The following is an 18,918-nucleotide window of genomic DNA, read 5'->3' as shown; positions in this document are numbered from 1 at the left end:
CCCCCCGCAGCCGCCGCCCCCACATTCCGCGAGGGGCCCCACGGAGAGTCCCGGTGGCCTCGAAAAGTAAAATATGCGCGACGCGAGAACAGAAATCGAACGCAAGGTCGGGACTACTTTCCCCCTCGCGCGGAGGATTACAGCCACAGTTTGAATGGGTCTCTATACAAAGAGGGGAAACTAATTGGAAGAAACTAATTGCGCCCCCGCCTTCCCCGAGGGGCCTGGGGGTTCCTGGGCGCCGGGGGCCCCCGGTGCAGGCGACGGGGCTCCCGGGTGACGGTGTGCCCCGGGGGGAAAGGACGCAGGGTGGGGGCTCGGGGAGGAGGAGGAGGTCTGTGGCGGGCCCCGCTGATTGGGGCGGGGGGAGGCTGCAAGTGGCCGCAGCGGCCCGAGCTGCCGGGGGTCCCCCGCCTTCCCCGCCGGCCGCTCCGGCCCCAGCGAGGGGGCACTTGCCGAGATGGGCTGGGGCCAGGAAGGGTAAAGAGGAAGCAGCTATTTTCATCCCAAGCCCTGGGTCGGGGAGGAGGGTCAACTTCCTCCCGGGCAAGAACCACTTTTCCGGATCTGCTGCGTGCCCTGCCTCCCCCCTGTCCTGCCGGGCACCCGGGGCCAGCCCGAGACCTCCCTGCCCGGAGTGCGGTCCCCGGCCGGCCCGGGGGAGGGGTGTATGGGGAGGGGGGGGAGCGTGGGACCCCCCCAGGGCCGCGGCACTCCCACCTCCACCACCAGCCTCCGCAGAACATCGCGCTGATCCTGCATAATTAGGAGGCAAGAGAATGTCTGTAAATGATTTTTTTTTTTTTCTAATTCAACGGACAGCTATTTTTCTTTTAAGTTACTTCAAACCTGAGCTTCATAGGGGGACAGTTTACACCAGCTCCAGATATAAATAGCTATGGGGAGAGAAAACCTGAATAAATAACCTCTCTAACACATTTTAATAAGCAGCACGAACCGTCATTATTAACTTAAATGAAGTAGCCACATTCACTTCGGCCTAAATGGCCTTTAAGAAACGGGGCTGGGAGCCCATTAGATGGAGGATCCCTGCCCCCAGCACCTCCACCAAGTTCGAGGTCGCGTCTTCTGGCCTCCCCTTAAAAGGATGCCCCTCGTTGGAGAGCCCCAGGCCCGCACTGATGTATGCCTTTAGGATGCTCTCCCAGCCCCCACCAGGCGGCCTGGGTGGGGTGCAGTCAGCAAAGCCCAGGGTTAGGAACCAGACTGTCATTCTGGGGCTGGGGACTCCCTGCTCCCTTGGTGTCTATGAAATTCTACCACCAGACCTCGGAATGATTAGCCCATGACAGTGCACAGGTAATACTGAGTCATTTATTAGGGCAGCAGGGATGGCATGACACAGGGTCATGAGCACCACCCACCAAACCCCAAAGTTGGGGCTACTTCCTGGCTGGGTTATGACTGTGGTTACATCACTGGGCTATCCAACCATTCACTTTTTTTCAACAAAGAGTAACACCTTAAGTTACTTTGACGTGTGTCAGGCCCCTTCCTAGTTTGACCCCCAAAGCCATATGGATAGCATACCGGCCCCCCAGCTTCCTCATTCATAAAACACCGACAATAATAACCACTTCCTGGCCTAGTGAATTTTTATAGAGTCCATCTCCCCCAGCCCCAATCTTCTTCCACCACAGAACACCCTCCAACCTTTTGGAAAACCCCCTTCCTGCACCTATTGTTTAGGACAGCAGGGAGCTGCTGGGGTGTCCACACATAACCCTTCTGATTGGGAACTGGTGACCTCAGACTTCAAACTGGCACTCGGCAGCGGTGTCAGCAGCCCTACGGTGTTCTTCAGTGACACTCTCTCCCACTCTGAGACTAAGATATTCCCTCCTTTCCTCACACCTCCCACAGTCCCTCCTGCCCTCACTGCCAGCTAAGCTGAAGCCATCAAATGGGAATGGGATCCCTCTGAACTTCAGGCCCTGAACTGACACAGGTCCCCACCTGGCACCCATTCCCCTCCCCTTCGGGCTCTCCCATTCTGATCTTGGTCTCAGGCACCCACTTCCCACTGCCCTCCCCTTGCTGGCCTCCTGTGCCATCAAACTCCCTCTTTCCCCTGGGTCAGCACTTTCCAAAGAAAGGTGAAAATGGTCCCTTGCTCCCAAGCCCCCTTTACCTCCTCCTTCCCCTTTCCTTTCTCTTTCCCCCACAGAAACCTAAACCCTCCACTCCCTTCCTTCCTTCCCAGTCTTTCCTCTTGCCACCCGCCCTCGCAGGGCTGTGTCCCCACTCTTAATTCTTGCTAAGGTCACCCACAACCTTCAGGCGACCCAATTCAGTGGTCAGTTAATGGTTTCACTGAGCTCCACAGCAGCACCTAAGTCCACCACTCCGCCTTCTGGAAACTCCCTAACATTTCTAGATCTCAGGATCCCGAGTTCTCCTCCCTCACAGACCACTCCCTCCCAGTGCCCTTTGCAGCCCCCATTCCCTCCTTCAAACTGGTGCATAGTAGGTGCTCACTAAGTAATTGTTGAATGAGAAGTGAGCGGTAGGGGATACAGTTACTGTTGGTGCACAGAACCAGAGCCAGTCCCAGTGAAGGAAGGAGTCCTGAAACAAGTGAGGTCTGACCAAGACTTGCTACGTACCCTACAAGAGGAGAAGGCCTTTGAATTTCCTCAGCCAGGCATCATTCTGCAGGAATTTGGCTTGGGGCCTGACAAGCCTGTGACCCAGACCCAGCTAATCAGCCCCCCCACCCCCAGCCCCTGGCTTCAGTGATTGGCTCAAGCATTGGCACATGACCAAGCCAGGCCAATCAAGGCCCTTTCTGGAACTTTTTCAGAAACTCTTAGGACAGAACCTCCCTCTGAAGATCAGAAAAGCCTGGAGCTTCTGGGGCAGGGCCAGGTACTGGGGGATTTGCTCAAGGTCCCAGGGTCTATGTTGTATGTGGCCCAGGCACCTGAGAGAGGGGGCCTCACTTCTCCAGACCCTACCTGACCAGTCTGGAAAGAGAGGGCTGAGGCCTGATGAGATGTTTGGATCTCTCCCCACACCCTATAAACCAGACCTGAAATCCTAGCCTTATAGATGGAGCAATTTGAATTTTTGTTAGGATTCAAAGACTCGTGGGGTGCCTGGGTGGCTCAGTCAGTTAGGTGTCTGCCTTCTGCTCAGGTCATGATCCCAGGGTCCTGGAATCAAGTCCTACCTTGGGCTCTCTGCTCAGCAAGGAGTCTGCTTCTCCCTCGGCCTCTGCCCCTCCTTCCTGCTCGTTCTCTCTCTCTCTCTCTCTCTCTCTCTCTCTCTCTCGTGCTCTTTATCTCTCACTCTCTCTCAAATAAAATCTTAAAAAAATAAAAGACTCAAAAACTCCTGACTGCTACAAATAATTAGACATTAACCTGGTGCAGAACAAGGGAAAGAATGTGTAGGCAGAGGAAATAGCACCCTCCGCTCTCCTGTGAAAGACTTAACGATAATAGCTGGTATCTTTGGGATGTACCTGTGTGCCCATTCTGCTCTCAGCCTTGAAATCCTGAGCTCATTCAGTCAGCCCAATAATCTATCTGGTGAACTCACTCCTGACTATTCACCCATGCCTTGCAGGTAAGCAAACTGAGGCACCTAGGGATGAAGTAATCTGGCCAGTGGAAGGGCCCACACGTCTCAGCCACACAGCTCTGCAGCCTCACTTTGTTAGAAAATTCTGCTGGGCAAGGGATAGCTTCCTCACATCTGGAGCCAGGCAGAGGACGAAGGGAATGGTGGCTGGGGTGCCAGGGAAACAGCCCAGAAGCCAGTCCTGGGAGGGTTTGAGCCCCTAAGACTATTCAGAAACTGGGACTTGCAGGAATTTTAGCCATCCCAGAAGTTTTTCACCTGCAAGCTGTGGATAGAATACAGGGGGACCATGAATCTGGGAGGATAATTATAGCTTTATGAACCTTTAACTGAAATCCAGCATTTTCTTCAATTACGAATGTAGGTGGTATTAGCAATGGCTGCGACTCTGTCACTCATAGAATTCATGATACTGTCTCATCACACTACAATTGTTGGAAAGATCTCAGAATAGCATGTGCACTCATCTCCCAAACCACAAGAGATGTTAGACCCATTGCCAGATCTTGTTATTTAATGTGTTAATAACTCAAAAAATAACTCAAAATAAATTATAGATCTAATTGTAACAGCTAAAACTATGAAACTCGTAGGAGAAAACACAGGAATAATTGGTGATCTTAAGTTAGACAAAGGCTTCTTAAGTACATTCTGAAAGCACAAAGAACAAAAGAAGTCGATAAATCAGATTTCATCAAAATTCAAAAATTTTGTGTTGTAAACAATACCATCAAGAAAGTGAAAAGACAAAAAAATTTTTAAAAAATTTTTTTTAATTTAAAAAAAATAAAAAGAAAAGAAAGTGAAAAGACAGCCCACACAATGGGAGACAATATTTGCAAATTATGCCCAGTAAGAGACTTTATCTGCAATATAGAAAGACCTCTCACAACTCAATTATAAAAAGATGAATAACCCAATTTTAAAGTGGGTGAAGTATCTGAATAGACATATCTCCAAAGAAGATCTACAAATGACCAATAAGTGCGTGAAAAGATGCTCAACATCAGTCATCAGGGAAATGCAAATCAAAACCACAATGAGATGCCACTTCATACCCACTAGGATGGCTAGAATAAAAAAAAAAGAGAGATAACAGCCAGTGTTAGTGAGGACGCGGAGAGATTGGACCCTCATACACCGCGGCTGGGGATGTGAAATGGTGCAGCCACTTTGGAAAACAGTCTGGCAGTTCCTCAAAAACTTGAATATAGGGGCGCCTGGGTGGCTCAGTCGGTTGGGCGTCTGCCTTGGGCTCGGGTCATGATCCCGGGGTCCTGGGATCTCCTGGGATCGAGCCCCCACATCAGGCTCCCTGCTCCGCAAGGAAACTGCTTCTCCCTTCCCCCGTCTCCCTACATCGGTCATGCTCTCCCTATCCCTCCCTTTCAAATGGATAGTCTTTTTTCAAAAAAGTTAAATATAGAGTTACTATATGACCCAGTATTCCCACTCTTAGATGTCTAACCAAAAGAATCTAAAATACTTGTTTGCGCAAACACCTGTACATAAATGTTCATAGCAGTATTATTTACAGTAGCCAAACAGAAACAATCCAGCACGTCCATCTCGGCAGCCACGGAGGAGCAGCAGCCGTGGCCTGTGCTACCCCATGGCCATGGGCCCCAGCAAGGGCCACGAGGCGACCAAGAACACGAGCAAGCAGACACATCGTGGCCACAGTGGTCGCCTCACCAAGCGCACCAAGACTGTGCAGGAGATGATCCAAGAAATGTGTGGTTTCGCCCTGTGTGAGCAGTGTGCCATGACACTGCTCAAGGTCTCCAAGGACAAGCAGGTCCTCAGGATCATCAAAAAAAACTATGGGGCACACATCTGTGCCAAGAGGCCAAAGATGAGCTGAGCAACATCCTGGCAGCCACAAGGAAAGCAGCTGCCAAGAGGGATTGAACCCCCTCTGCTCTGTACACAATAAAACCATGTTTAAAAAAATAAATAAATAAAACCATGTTAGGGGCACCTGAATGGCTCAGTCGGTTAAGCATCTGACTTTTGGTTTTGGCTCAGGTCCTACGATCAAGCCTACTTCAGGCTCCACGATCAGTGGGGAGCCTGCTGGAGATTTTCTCCCTCCCCCTCCACCTCTCCCCCTCTGCTTGGGCTCCCTCCCTCTCTCTCCCTCTCTCTCTCTCTCTCTCTCTCTCAAATAAATCTCTAAAAAAAAAGAAAGAGAAAGAAACAATGTCCATCGACCAATGAATGGATTAAACACAATATGATCTATCCATACAAAGGAATATCACTCATAAAAAAGGAAAGAAGCTCTAACACAGGAGAAAACATGGGTCACGGATGAACTTTGAAAAACATTATGCTAAGCGAAAGAAGCCAGTCACATGAGACCACGTTGTATATGATTGCATCTATAGGAAATGTCCAGAACAGGAAAATGTTGAGAGAGAAAGTAGATTAGTGGTTGGTTGCCAGGGGCTGGGGGAGTCGGGCAATAGGAAGTGACTGCTACTGAGTACAGGGTTGCTTTTTGAGGTGATGAAATGTTCTAAAGTAGATGGTGGTGATGATTGCACAGCTCTGCATAGACTGAAACCTATTGAATTGTACAGTTTAAGTGGGTAAATTGTATGGTGCATGAATTCTATCCCAATAAAGCTGTTTCAGCAGAGGTGATTAACAAAGAGGAATTGGGAGGAAGGAAACAGAGGATACATCCCACGGAGCCTGCCTGGCATTTCTGTCCGGTTTTTGTTTGCATCCCTCATTCTCAGGGAGAGGATAGGAGAGCCTCCCCGTCCAGCCCAGCACCAGCTGACTTTGCTAGGTGACGGTAGGAAGGCTGCCCCAAGGCTTCCCATCCCACAGACCCCCAGTTGGTCAGGTCCCTGTTGTGCAGTTAACAGAGGAGAGAGCTGAGCCAGGGTCTGTCAGCAGGGCAGGACTCAGGGAGGGAAGAGCACCCAGGCCCTTTCCAGCCCAGGCCACCTCACTCTTCATTTAAATACTGTCAGGAATAAAATCAGCTCCATGAGGTCTCCTCTGTACCCCCATGTGTCCGGGATCCCAGCCCGGCAAGGAGCCTCCCACGCAGCAGGGGCTCATTAAGTCACCACGGATGACTTGGTCGTGGGGTCAGCCTGGGACACCCAAATAAAACCGAATTAGAGCATAAACATATGGCAGGGAAATAAGCACTGAGCCTGGCTCCGGCTTCCCAGGTACCTGGCGGCTGGCAGATGCCACTCTCAGGCTGTCCTCGGGCAGCACCCAGGCATTTACACCCTCAGAGGAGGAGCATTCCTGTCTGCCTTCCAGGCTTCCAGCATTCTGAGGGCCCACCCCTATCCGCGGCAGTGACAGCAGACAGCAGGAGTGACCGTCCCCTTCCCCACGGGACACTGGGTGAGAGAGCATGGACCAGCTAAATTCCCCTTGAGACACCACAGAGGCTGGTGGGCCTGGCAGGTGTGTGTGTGACAGGGGTCTGTCAACACAGTACTGGGGACAGGTCACTGCCATGGGGGCCACCATAGGGGCCAGGCTCAGGGGAGCCACGCGGAGGATACAGGCTGCCGCGTATCCATCCCCTAGTCACCCCCGACAGCCAGAGATGATCTCTGAAACACAGACTGGATCTTACCCTTCCAGCTTGCAACACCCCAGGGGCTTTCTGCTGCCCTAACCCCGCCCATGTGGCCCACCTCCCTCCTTGACCTCCACTCTCTGCCTCTGCCTTGCCTCCTGCCTCCAGGGCTTTGCACTGGCCCAGGGCTGTTCCTCTGCCTGGAACAGCTTTCCCTGGATCTTCACAGGCTGCCTCCACCTCGCTCAGCTGGGGCCTCCTCAGGACGCTGGGCCCAGGGCCCCACCTCCTGCAGCCCACCCCGACAGCCTCCTCCCTGCTGCGCCCCATCTCGGCCTTATCTCCGTGACAGTTACAGTACACTCTGTTTCCGTTAGCACTCCCCATGGGACTCCACCCTGGCACAGCGGCCTGTCGTCTCTGCGCCCAGGTCTGTCCCGCTCACGCCGTGCTCCAGCCCCTGATGTGCGCTCCTCGTGACGCCAGCTGGGGGGGCTGCTGGGGGTGACGCAGGTGGAGGTGAGGCCTGCTGATCACCTCCTCCTTCCCTTACTGCCCTCCCAGCTGGCTCACTGGCCTGTGCCCCCACTGACCTGGCACACAAGGGGCCTCCATAAAGGTGGCTCCCAGGGGGATCCCTGGGTGGCTCAGTGGTTTATTTTTTAAGATTATTTATTTATTTATTTATTTATTCATGAGAGACACAGAGAGAGAGGCAGAGACACAGGCAGAGGGAGAAGCAGGCTCCTGCAGGGAGCCCAACGCGGGACTCGATCCCGGGTCTCCAGGATCAGACCCTGGGCTGAAGGTGGCACTAAACCGCTGAGCCACCCGGGCTGCCCAGGCTCAGCAGTTTAGCGCCTGCCTTCAGCCTGCGTGATCTTGGAGTCCCAGGATCAAGTCCCACGTCGGGCTCCCTGCAGGAGCCTGCTTCTCCCTCTGCCTGTGTCTCTCATGAATAAATAAATAAATAAATAATCTTAAAAAAAAAAAAAAAGTGGCTCCTGGATGGGTGCCCCAGGAGGGAGGCATCCTGTTCATGGGAGACAACACGAATGACGTTGGGCCCTTTTACTAAGTGCCCAGCATTTTCAGAGTGAGTGGAGGAACCATACAGACCTGGGCCAGCCCCACTTGCTCAGCAGACCGTGGCCCTCTCCTCCACGAAGCCCCCCTGTACCTGCTTCCTCTCTGAGATGGGAGTCGAGCCTGTCCCAAATAGCTGCTTCGGAAATCTCAGAAATTCTTAGAAGGAAAGGGAAGATGGTGATGGAGCCCATTCATTTACCTTCAGCCCCAGCCGACCAGAGTGAGCAACAAACCCTGGAAGCCCAGAGGGCCGAGTGGTCACTGACCTCACCCATGAGGAGGGCTGGCTCCGCACTCAGCTGATGGCTGAGCTGAGAAGTGACCCCTGACAGCAGAAACCTCCAAAGCACCCAGGAGTCCCTCCTACGACTCCTGCCCCCTGCGCCATGACACAGGGACACACTTCTTCCCAGTGTACTTAACCATCCTCATGACAACCTCATGAAGTAGGGTGGGGACTGTTCAACAGGAGGTCACAGAACCGGCCAGGAATGGGGGACCGAGCCCTAACAATAAATGAACTGTGCACAGGCACAGGCTACACCATGGATGACCTAGACAGCATGGGTGACCTTCACAGAACCATGCCGCAGGAAAGAAACCAGCCCCAGAAGGTCACAGGTGTCTGATGGCACTTACACAGAATGTCCAAAACAGGCAAATCCCTACAGACAGAAGGTGGCTTTGTGGTTGTCAGGCTCTGGAGGAGGAGAAATAGGAGTGACTGGCTCCTGGGTACACGCTTTCTTGTCTGGTGATGACAAAGATCTACACCCAGATAATAGACGCAGTTGCACAACACGGTGAGTGTGCTTAATGTCACTGCACTGTACATGTTAGAATGGTGAAAATGATGAATTTTGTTACGTGCATTTCAAACACACACACACGCACAGAAGCACGCACGCAGAATTGAGGGACCAGAGTTGGAGCCCAGCCTTCAAATTTAGTGCAGACTCACTACAGGGAATGCTCGGCAGTAATGGGTGGCTTAGGGTGACCCTTGTCTAGACACAGCCTCACACCCCACACTCTGTTCCTCGGCATTCCTACCTGCTGCTCCCATCCAAAAGACAAGCCCTGGATTCTTGGGTTGTGACCCAAGGTCCCAGAGGAGGCCATGGCCGGTGACAAAGGGGCCTGAGCACCAGCATGGTTTTTGTAGTATAGAGAAATATCCATCTGGGCCGAGCAGCCCCCAGGTGCTGCCCTGTGCAGGGACAGAGATGCTGCTCTTAGTGTGTTGGCTCCAGGCCTCTGCTCTCATTCACCTCTCGGTGACCTCAGGCAGGCTCCTGGCTTTAATAATACCTCTACAGCGATGACTCCCAAATCTGTGTCTCCAGCCAGGAATCGGCGTGAAGTCCAGGCACCTGCTCCAGTCTGCCCAGAGTTGACCGACTGGCACCACACTCAGCTCAACGCTGAACCCACCCCAGGGACATGCTCATGTCAAAACCTTGGAGGCACCTTGGCTTCTCTCTCTTTCTCTAAGTCCACATCCAGTGTCCGATCTGCCTCCAGAAATGCATGGAATCCAGCCCCTCCCCTTCCTCCACTGCCTATACCCTTGTATGGCCTTGGTACCTCTCACCTGGACTGTCTGCTTCTACCCTTGACCTATGAGCACCAGAGGAAGATGGTTAAAGCCAAAAACAGATCGAATCATTCCTCTGCTCTAAACCTTCCAGCAGGTCCTGCCTCACTCAGAATGAAAACAAAGGCTTTCCAGTGGTTACAAGGCCTGCCGCAGCAGGCCCATGACCTATCAGACAGTCTTGTCATCTTATCTTCTCTGTGTCACCACCCGGCTCTAGCACCACTAGCCTTCCTGCTGATCCTCAAACAAACCAAGCTTTCCCATACCTCAGGGCCTTTGCACCTGCTGTGCTCTGTGCGAGGAATACCCTTCTCCAGAGATTTCCTGGGCTCACTGCTCATCTCTTTCAGACCCTAATTCAGATCTTTACCTTCTCGGAGAATCATCCCCGAGCACTCTCTTGAGGAAGGCCATCCCTCCCGCAACACAACACGCTTCAGTTTCTCCTTTATACTAAAGCCACTGGCTAGCAGACCTTATTGATTTGTACTGTCTGGCTCCCCTTTAGGATGGCAGCCCCTTGAGGGCAGGGATTCCTGTCTGTTTTGCACAGAGTTGTTTCTCCAGAGTCTAGAGAAGCACATAGCTCACACTGGACTTCCACAAATGTCTGAAAAATGAATGAGTCATTTTACGGTAGGACGCAAGGCCCAGAGGGCAGAGTGTCGCAGCTGTAACCGGCAGCACCACGTTTCCTCTGGGCCTCTCTTCCAAGTCCCAGATCCTTCTAGCTCGTGGTGCTTGTTATTTTTGTTAGTATCCACCCGAATGGAAGACAGCGTGTTCTCACAGCATCTTCTTGCTGAGAAGGCAAATATTCAAAAATACTTTGACAATGACATTCTCCAGTTCCCCGAGGCTGTGTGAGATGCCAAAAATGATGTGACTAATTAGCAGCACCAAATCCCCAAACATCCTGGCATCTGTGTCTCCCAGGGACAGGGCATAGCCACCGAGACTCTCTGGTGCTGCAAGGGAGTGTCTGGGTGGGACCCTCAGGGGAGAGTCCAGGGGAGCCCCAAGCCTGGGCCAGGACTAGCCTGCCTTTGGCTGCCTGAGAGCCCCTGAGCCTGTGCCTGACACTTGCTGGCCTCAGTTCCCCCGTTTGTAAAATGAAGGGGCCTTCTGACTCAGATTCAGGCCCAAATGTTCTCTGCTGCAGGAAGCCCAATGCCCCATTCCTAGAGAACAGGGGGGTCACAGCGCATGCAGACCGTGCTCTGAGCCACTCTTGTGTGGACCTAGCTTCAGGGCTCCTGCACTCTTTTTTAAAGATTTTCTTTTTCATTTATTTGAGAGAGACACAATATGAGAGAGAACACGAAAGAGAACATGGTGGTGGGGGAGGGAGGCGGAGGGACAGATAGATTCCCCGACAACACAGGGCTCCATCCCAGCACCTGGGACCGTGACCCAAGCCAAAGGCAGACACCCAACCAACTGAGCCACCCAGGCGCTGCATCCTAGACTCGTCATGCCAGGGCCACACACCTGGGCGCCTACGTTGTGCCTGGGGCTAGGGACACTGGGATAGGTCAGCTCTGTACAAGGCCTGTGCTCTCCCCTTCCCGGCCAGTGCCACCCCCATGGTGTCCAGCACACACTGATATCAACTAAAGAGAGTCTAGTGGTGGTAGCTGTCATTCTTCAAAGGCAGTTCTCTGCTCCTCACTCTCTGACCCTTTAGAGCAACGCCAGGAGGCCTCCACTGCAAGGGTTATTGCTCTCATTTCACAGATGTGGAAATTGGGGCCAGAGGAGGAAAAGTGACTTGTTCATGACCCCATGGGAAGTTGAGTGGCAGGACCAGAACTTGAACCTGGGCCTTCTCATGGCTTGTTCAGGACTCTCATCAGGACACCTCCTAGAGGGCCAGGATGGGGCCCCCACCCCACACAGCAATATCATTAAGCCACTCCTCTGCTCAAGAACCCCGTAAAGCTCCCTACTGTTGAAATGCACCAAGCCTACCGTCCTAGCATTATCCTAAAACCCCACTATGTCACCCTGCTACCCAACTACAGCAGGCTAGTCTCCAGGACCTCCAGCAACCCAAATCCATCCCACCTCAGCACCTTGGGGCACTCCTCCTACCTAATCCCATCTCCACTCTCCAGCATGCCAGGCAGGTCTCCCTCCCTTGGGCCTGGGGATCAGAATTCTGGATGATAAGGTCCCCATCCTCCAGAAGCTCGTGCCTAGTTGGGGAAACAAATACATCTATAAAATATCAGAATATAACAAACAAGGGCACCTTTGAGGTGAAGGAGCCAACAGTGCTGCAAACCTCTTATTCTACTTGGTCAAAAGAAGCTTCAGGTTTCCCAAACCTAGAAGATCTGGAAGGGCATTCCCAGCAGGAGGAACAGCCTGTGCAGAGGCCTCCTTTGAGAAAATGTGATTTGTTTCTGGAAAAATGTCCACCATGGCCCATTCCCAGGCTCTGTATGGAGATGTGGTAGCAGATGAAGCCCAGAAATATGAAGGAGGTCGAATGCCAGGTGCAGGTGTCAGGCAGGGCTTTAGCCTCCAGGCCAGGGGTAAGCAAACCTAGCCCACCTAGCCCACCACCTATTTCTGTATAGCCATGAGCTGAGAATGGTTTTGCATTTTTTTTAATTTTTAAAAAAGATTTATTTGAGAGAGAGAGAGAGAGAGAGAGAGAATACACACGAGTTGGGGGTAGGGGGGACAACAGAGGGAGAAGCAAACTTCCCAGTGAGCAGGGAGGGAGCCTGATGTGGCACTCGATCCCACGACCCCAGGATCGTGACCTGAGCTGAAGGCAGATGCTTAACTGACTGAGCCACCCAGGCACCCCAAAGCTTTTGACTCTTGATCTCAGTTCACGTCTTGATCTCAGGGTTGTGTGTTGAGCTCCACACGGGGCATGCTGCCTACTTAAAAAAAAAAAAAAATGGAGCTGGGGGGACACCTGGCTGTCTCAGTTGGTGGAGCACGCCACTCTTGATCTAGGGTTTGTGACTTTGAGCTCCATGTTGGGTGTAGAGATTACGTAAAAATAAAAATCTAAAAAATAAAAATAAAAAAAAAAATTGGGCAGCCCAGGTGGCTCAGCAGTTTAGCGCCACCTTCAGCCCAGGGCCTGATCCTGGAGACCCGGGATCAAGTCCCATGTCAGGCTCCCCGCGTGGAGCCTGCTTCTCCCTCTGCCTGTGTCTCTGCCTCTCTCTGTGTGTCTCTCATGAATAAATAAATAAAATCTTTTTAAAAATAAAAATAAAAAAGAGGAAGAAGAGGAAGCATATGCCATAACCTATTAAAAAAAATGGATGGGGCGCAGGGCAGGGTGGCAAATCCTCACCTTCCACTCAATTATGTTGTGAACCTAAAAAATAAAGGCTATTTCTAAAGGAAAAAATGCACTGAAGATCTGAAAAATGCATTTCTCCCAAGAAGATATGTAAATGGCCAATAAGTACATCAAAAGATGCTCTCCATCCTTAGTCATGAGGGAAATGCAAATCAGAGCCACAGTGAGATCTCACTTCACACCCAGTATCGAAAAGACAGACAATAACAAATGTTGGCGAGTACGTGGAGAAACTGGAACCCTCATCCCCTGATGGTGGGAATGCAGAATGGTGCCACGGCTTTGAAAAGCAATCTGGCAGTTTCTCAAAAAGTTAAACATAGAGTTACCATCCTAAGACCCAGAAATCCTCCTTCTATGTATACGCTCGAGAGAAACGAGAACATATGTTCACGTAATAACTTGTACACCAATGGTCAAACAGCATTATTCGTAATAGTGAAAAGAGTAGAAATAACTTGATGCCTCTCAACTGATAAAGGGATGGACATAAGGTGGTCTATCCATACGATGGCACATCATTCCACCATTAGAAGAGACACGTGCCACCACGTGGATGGACCTTGAAAACCTCACACTGAGTGAAAGAAATTAGTCCCCAAAAGCCACGTATAATGAATGACTGCATTTATATGAGATGTCCAGAAGAGACAAAAGGGAACGTAGAGAATAATTTCTTTTTTTTTTTTTTTTTTTTTTTTAGTTTATGTGCTGCCAAAGCAAGCACTAGAGGATAATTTCTAATGGGTACAAGGTTTACTTCTGATGACAAAAATGGTCTAAAATGGTGATGGTGGCGCAACCACTGGACCGTACATTTTAAGTGGGTGATTTATGGTATGAGAAGTATATCCCAATAAAACTGTTAAATAAAAAAAACCTGGGGAACCCGGGGTGGCTCAGCGGTTTAGTGCCTGCCTTTGGTCCAGGGTGCGATCCTGGAGTCCCGGGATCGAGTCCCATGTCAGGCTCTCTGCATGGAGTCTGCTTCTCCCTCCTCCTGTGTCTCTGCCCCCCTCTCTCTCTGTGTCTATAATAAATAAATAAATAAATAAATAAATCTATCTTTAAAAAATTTAAATTAAAAAATAAAATAAAAATAAACCTGTATGTAATAATAATAATAATAATAAAAGATTTGAGCCTGTTTGTTGCGATCTCGGATCCCAGGCCCTGCTGCGTGATACAACTCAGAAAGAGGAAGTGTCTGCCCAGACCCCACAGTCCATCCCTGGCCTCAGAACGCTCCCCCCACACCGTCCCCGGTGCTCTGAGAGGGCAGGCCCCTCTGCTCCATGGGTGCCCCCCTGCAGGACAGCTGTGGCTCCTGGCAGCTGCTGTGCAGGGGCCCCTCAACACGCTTGCAGCCACCACAGAACCCTGATGACTTCCCAGTGGGCCAAGGACACAAAGGTTGTGTCCTGTTGTGTCCTTCCTCAGGCTCGGCACACCCAGAGCCCCTCCCGAGGCACTTCTGGCAGCAGTGGGGTGCACGGGACAGGTGGGCCCCTCCTTGGGGGGCTCCAGGCCCGAGCACAGCCTCCTTTCACTCACGTGCTGACCCATCGAGGGGGCTCCGTGCCGTCCAGGGCCGGGTGCTGGGGCCCGCACCGCATCAGCCCGACAGCCCTGCTCACCCGGGAGACGCTGTACCTCTCCCTGTCCCTCCAGCAGACATGCGGGTCCAGCCCCCAAGTTAGGTGACAACGGTCCACCTCCACCCCCAACCTTCGAGGACTCCCAGCCTCTTCCTCAGCCTGGCTCTGGAGGCCCTGCACAGTCTGTCCCCACCAGCTCCTCCCACCACATCTGTGCCTGGGGCTCCCGAAAAAAACCTGATCCCAGCTGCTCCCAGGATGGGCCCTGCATATGATCCTGCAGGATCCCCCACACGATCCCCTCCCTTTCTTCCTCTCTTGCTTTGGTTTGCTGGGTTCCCTCACCTGGAAGGTCCTTCCCTGGCCTGGCCTGCTGGTCCAAGTCCTCACCACTGGGGCTGGGCAGGAGGGGGCCCGGGGGGAGCAGAGAGGCCCCCGGCTCTGCCTCTGCTTCTGGCTCGGGAGGCTGCGTGGAGGTCGAGGAGGGGGTAACCGAGGCCCTGCCTGCCAGAGTCAGCCCAGCTGAGCGCTTGCCAAGGGCTTCCATGGATGACCCATTGAGCCCACGTAGCCATCAGCCATGCATGATCCCTTTGTGCACAGGAGCAATCTGAGCCCCAGAAGAAGGGACCCAGTCAGGGCCGTAGGGTGAGGAAGTGGCAGAGCAGGGACTCGACCCCAGGGAGCCAAGACCCTAGCGCTGCCCTCTGACTCTTGATGCCACTCTCTGTCACCTGAAGGAGCCGCCCTGGCTGTGGCTCCTGCTCTGGCTCCATGGGTGGCCTCACGCCCTATCATTTACCACGGCAGGGCCTCAGTTTCCCCATGTGCATGACGGGGATGATGTACCTAAGCTCTTTTCTACTCAAAGGACACCCTCTGCCAGGCCTGGCTTGCCTGATGCCAGCCAGCCTGAGCGTGGGGACCTACGAGGACAAGGATGTTGTTCCCATTGACAATGTCCTCTTCCAGGCTGTCAGAGGAAGTGGACTAGTAAAGAGACAGTGCCAACAAGGCAGGGAAGGGTGCGTGGTCAGCACGGGGGCTGGAGGGGGAGACGAGTGACCTGAAAGGTGAAGAGTGACCAGCGGTTTGCCAGGCAGACGAGGGTGGGAAGGGCATCCCAGGCACTGGGAACAGCATGCGCAAGGCCAGGGAAGGGATGGCTGGGAGCACAACCTCTGGCCTCAGACACCCTACAGGTGGAGAGGCAAGCCCACCCCAGTCCTCCTGGGCCAAATGGGGGAAGCGGGCGGTGGTGCCGCGGGGAGAGTCAGGGTGAGACTCCAGGGTGAAGCACCAGCATCGCTGGGGACCTGCTGCTGGGGTCCCGAGTCCTGAGACCTGCAAAACCTGGGTTGGCCTGGGCCCAGAGGCCCAAAGTGGACACCCTGGCACCACGCAGCACCCAGGGCCCCATGGGTGCCCGGCCAGCTGTTTCTCAGCTGTTCCCAGCGGGCCTCCCGTGGAGAGCATGTGCTGCCTGAGGTTTAGAACAGAAGTTCATTAAAACTTCTCTCTGGGAGTAAGTGTGAGTCTCCCAGTTGCCTAAGCTACTCCCCTGGATCGGATGAAGTTCCTGCAGCCCGGTCCCTGCTACGCCTCGCCTGCCGGGAAACTCATAGCTACAGTTGATGCACGATTAATGCCGAGGAATCGGGTAGTCGCACTTCTCCCCACATTCTTGATTGATTGTTCAGTATCATCTATTCTTATTGTGATGAGTTGATCATTTCTGAGCAGGAAGGAGGGGACGCTGGAGAGTCCCTGCCACCCCTGCCATTGTCCTGTTGAGTCCTGCAGCCTCAACAGTCTGTTTCAGGCAGGCCCACCTCCCTGCTACTGGCAAGAGGTTGAGGCACCTTTGCTGGGCTGTGCCCCGGCCCGAATGCCCTTCCTGCTTCCTCTATACTGGCTCAGCTGGAGGGCACTCTCCAGCACCCTGATCACCAGGGCCCAGGTCAGTGGGGTGGGCAGAGCCACAGTGTGGGCATTTCCTGAACCTCTACAGTGATACCAAAGTAAGATCTTCATCTTCACAACTGGGACCAGAGCACGGGGGAAATTAGCCCGGGTAGGCACAGGCAGCTGGTGCCTGGGGCGCCCAGGGCTGCCCCTGATGGGAAGGGAACCTCCATTCCAGGAAGACTGGGCTAAGGATTTCTGAACCTGGGGAAGGGGTTGGCTGCGGGACATACACCGCATGTGCTAAGTGATGCGTTAAACCTGTTGACCAGCTGACCAATCACTGGCAGAGCTGCCACCTAAGCCCCCAACCCTCCTGCCCTTGGGTTGGGTAGGGGTGCTGGGGCCCAAGGGGACCCCCACCATATCACAGGCAGCTCTTCCCACACTCCAAGCAGGGTTCAGGGGGCTGGGGTGTGAAGGAAAAAGGTGATGGATCCAGGGGGCCTGCAGCCTGCAGGGGTGGGGGGCATGGCGGGACTGACACAGCGTACATGCAGCTTGTGCTGCCACAGTTGGTTCTGTGTCCTAGAGAGAGAGAATATAACGTGGGCAGGATTCAGCTCAGGTCACTCATGGGAAGGACATCACACCTGGCAGAGGGGCCTGGTGCTCTCTCGTCTCCATCCCCATCCCCACTGGCCAGACTCACTGCATGCTGGGAGGAGCTGGGACCACCCCAGAGAGCCAGGTAAGGACATCAGGCCTCACAGGTGCTGACGGGCTTGCTGACCCTGTGCCAGGCTTGCTTTTCTTGGTCTTGGGACTGTGGGCTCTGGGGTCCCACCCTCCCTGTGACTTGGCCCCCTGCTTGGAGTCCAGCCCAATGGGGCTAGGCATGGAAGGAGGATGCTTGCTACCTGCAGACACCCCTCAGTGCCCCAGGCACAGCCCAGAGGGCCCCAGGGCCCCTCGGACCAGCCGAAGGTGACTGGAACGAGGTTTTGGAAATCCTAGGATGGGGGTGGGGGTGGGGGTGGGGCTGGAGTCTAAAACTGTTCACTTTCTTTTACGGATGGGAAAACCGAGGCTGAGCTTGTAGTAGGGGGATGACAGGATCTCCCAGCCTGTGACTGCAGATGAACTGGGCTCTTGGGAAGAAGCCATGTGGCCAGGCGGGGCCTTGCCTACCCACCAGGAGGGGAGTGGCGTGAGTCAGGCTCCTGCCACCATGACACTATCGCCTGGTCCTGTCAGAGCCTTGGGTTGTGGCAGGTGCTGGGAGCAGGGCCAGGCCAGAGGGTGGGATCATCCCTGTCACTGCCTGGCCCCCCACAGCCTAGGCCCGAGCTGGAAGAGGCTACCCGGGGCCTCAGCAGGTGCCAGGTGACCCTCCCGGCCCCTCCCCAGCAGCTGGGCCTTTGCCTCTCCCTGTGTCTGATGGAGGGAGGAGCCTGGGCCCCTCAGAAGTCCACAGAGGCCCAGGCCACTCCCAACCCAGGACGTTCCAAGTTGATTTTTGCCAAGAGAAAAAGAGAAATGAAAGAAAAGAACAGCCAAACCCACCAAGAAGCCGAGAAGCTGTTGGAGCTGCTAGGGCCCTGCCCCATTGTCCAGATAAGGAAACTGAGGCCCAGAGACAGCAAGAGGACCCAAGGCCACTGGAAAGGCAGGGCTCACAGTGAGGCTTTCATGAGGTCCCTCCAGCCACCACTTTGCCAGTGTCCTTTGTCTCCCCCCCGCCGTCCCCATGGCTACAGTTCCCTGCTGGTATTGCTGCCAGTTTCTCCACTGGGCAGCAAGGCAGGCAGGAAGGTGCTGCCAGCAGAGCGAGAGCTGCTCGGTGCCCGGTCACCTGCAGGCCGGCCTCAGTCTCCCTGCCAGGCAAATGGGCATGCTGCAAAGGAGCAGCCCTGAGAGTGCACCTAAGGTGGAGATCCGGCTTTTTCCCCTTGTGGGGTGAGGACAGGACCAGGGCCCAGGCTGGGTCCCTTGCCTCTCCCTGCCCCTTCCCGCCCATGGCACACAAGCATGATTCCATGTGGCTGTGGGAAGGCCAGGTGCCAACTACTCGCTAGTGACTGTGTTACTCAGAATAAAACGTGGTGACTTGGGTCTAGTTGATTCATTCATCTGCTGCCCAAGGTGCGGTGTGTGGGCAGGCCCCGGGCTGGGCTGGGCCGGGCAGGAGAGATGGAAGCGGCCCACCCCAGCTGAGCAGGCCGCT

The 18,918-nt window shown here is 53.7% G+C and overlaps 1 pseudogene; it reads left to right on the top strand.

The window, feature by feature from the left end:
- Positions 1-1,004: 1,004 nt before the first annotated feature.
- On the top strand, positions 1,005-5,517 carry LOC119876529 (annotated as a pseudogene).
- The last annotated feature ends 13,401 nt before the right edge of the window (positions 5,518-18,918 follow it).

This window comes from Canis lupus, chromosome 8, assembly GCF_011100685.1.
Source record: "Canis lupus familiaris isolate Mischka breed German Shepherd chromosome 8, alternate assembly UU_Cfam_GSD_1.0, whole genome shotgun sequence".
Classification (NCBI taxonomy): Eukaryota; Metazoa; Chordata; class Mammalia; order Carnivora; family Canidae; genus Canis; species Canis lupus.
This window is presented reverse-complemented; position numbering and strand designations above follow the sequence as displayed.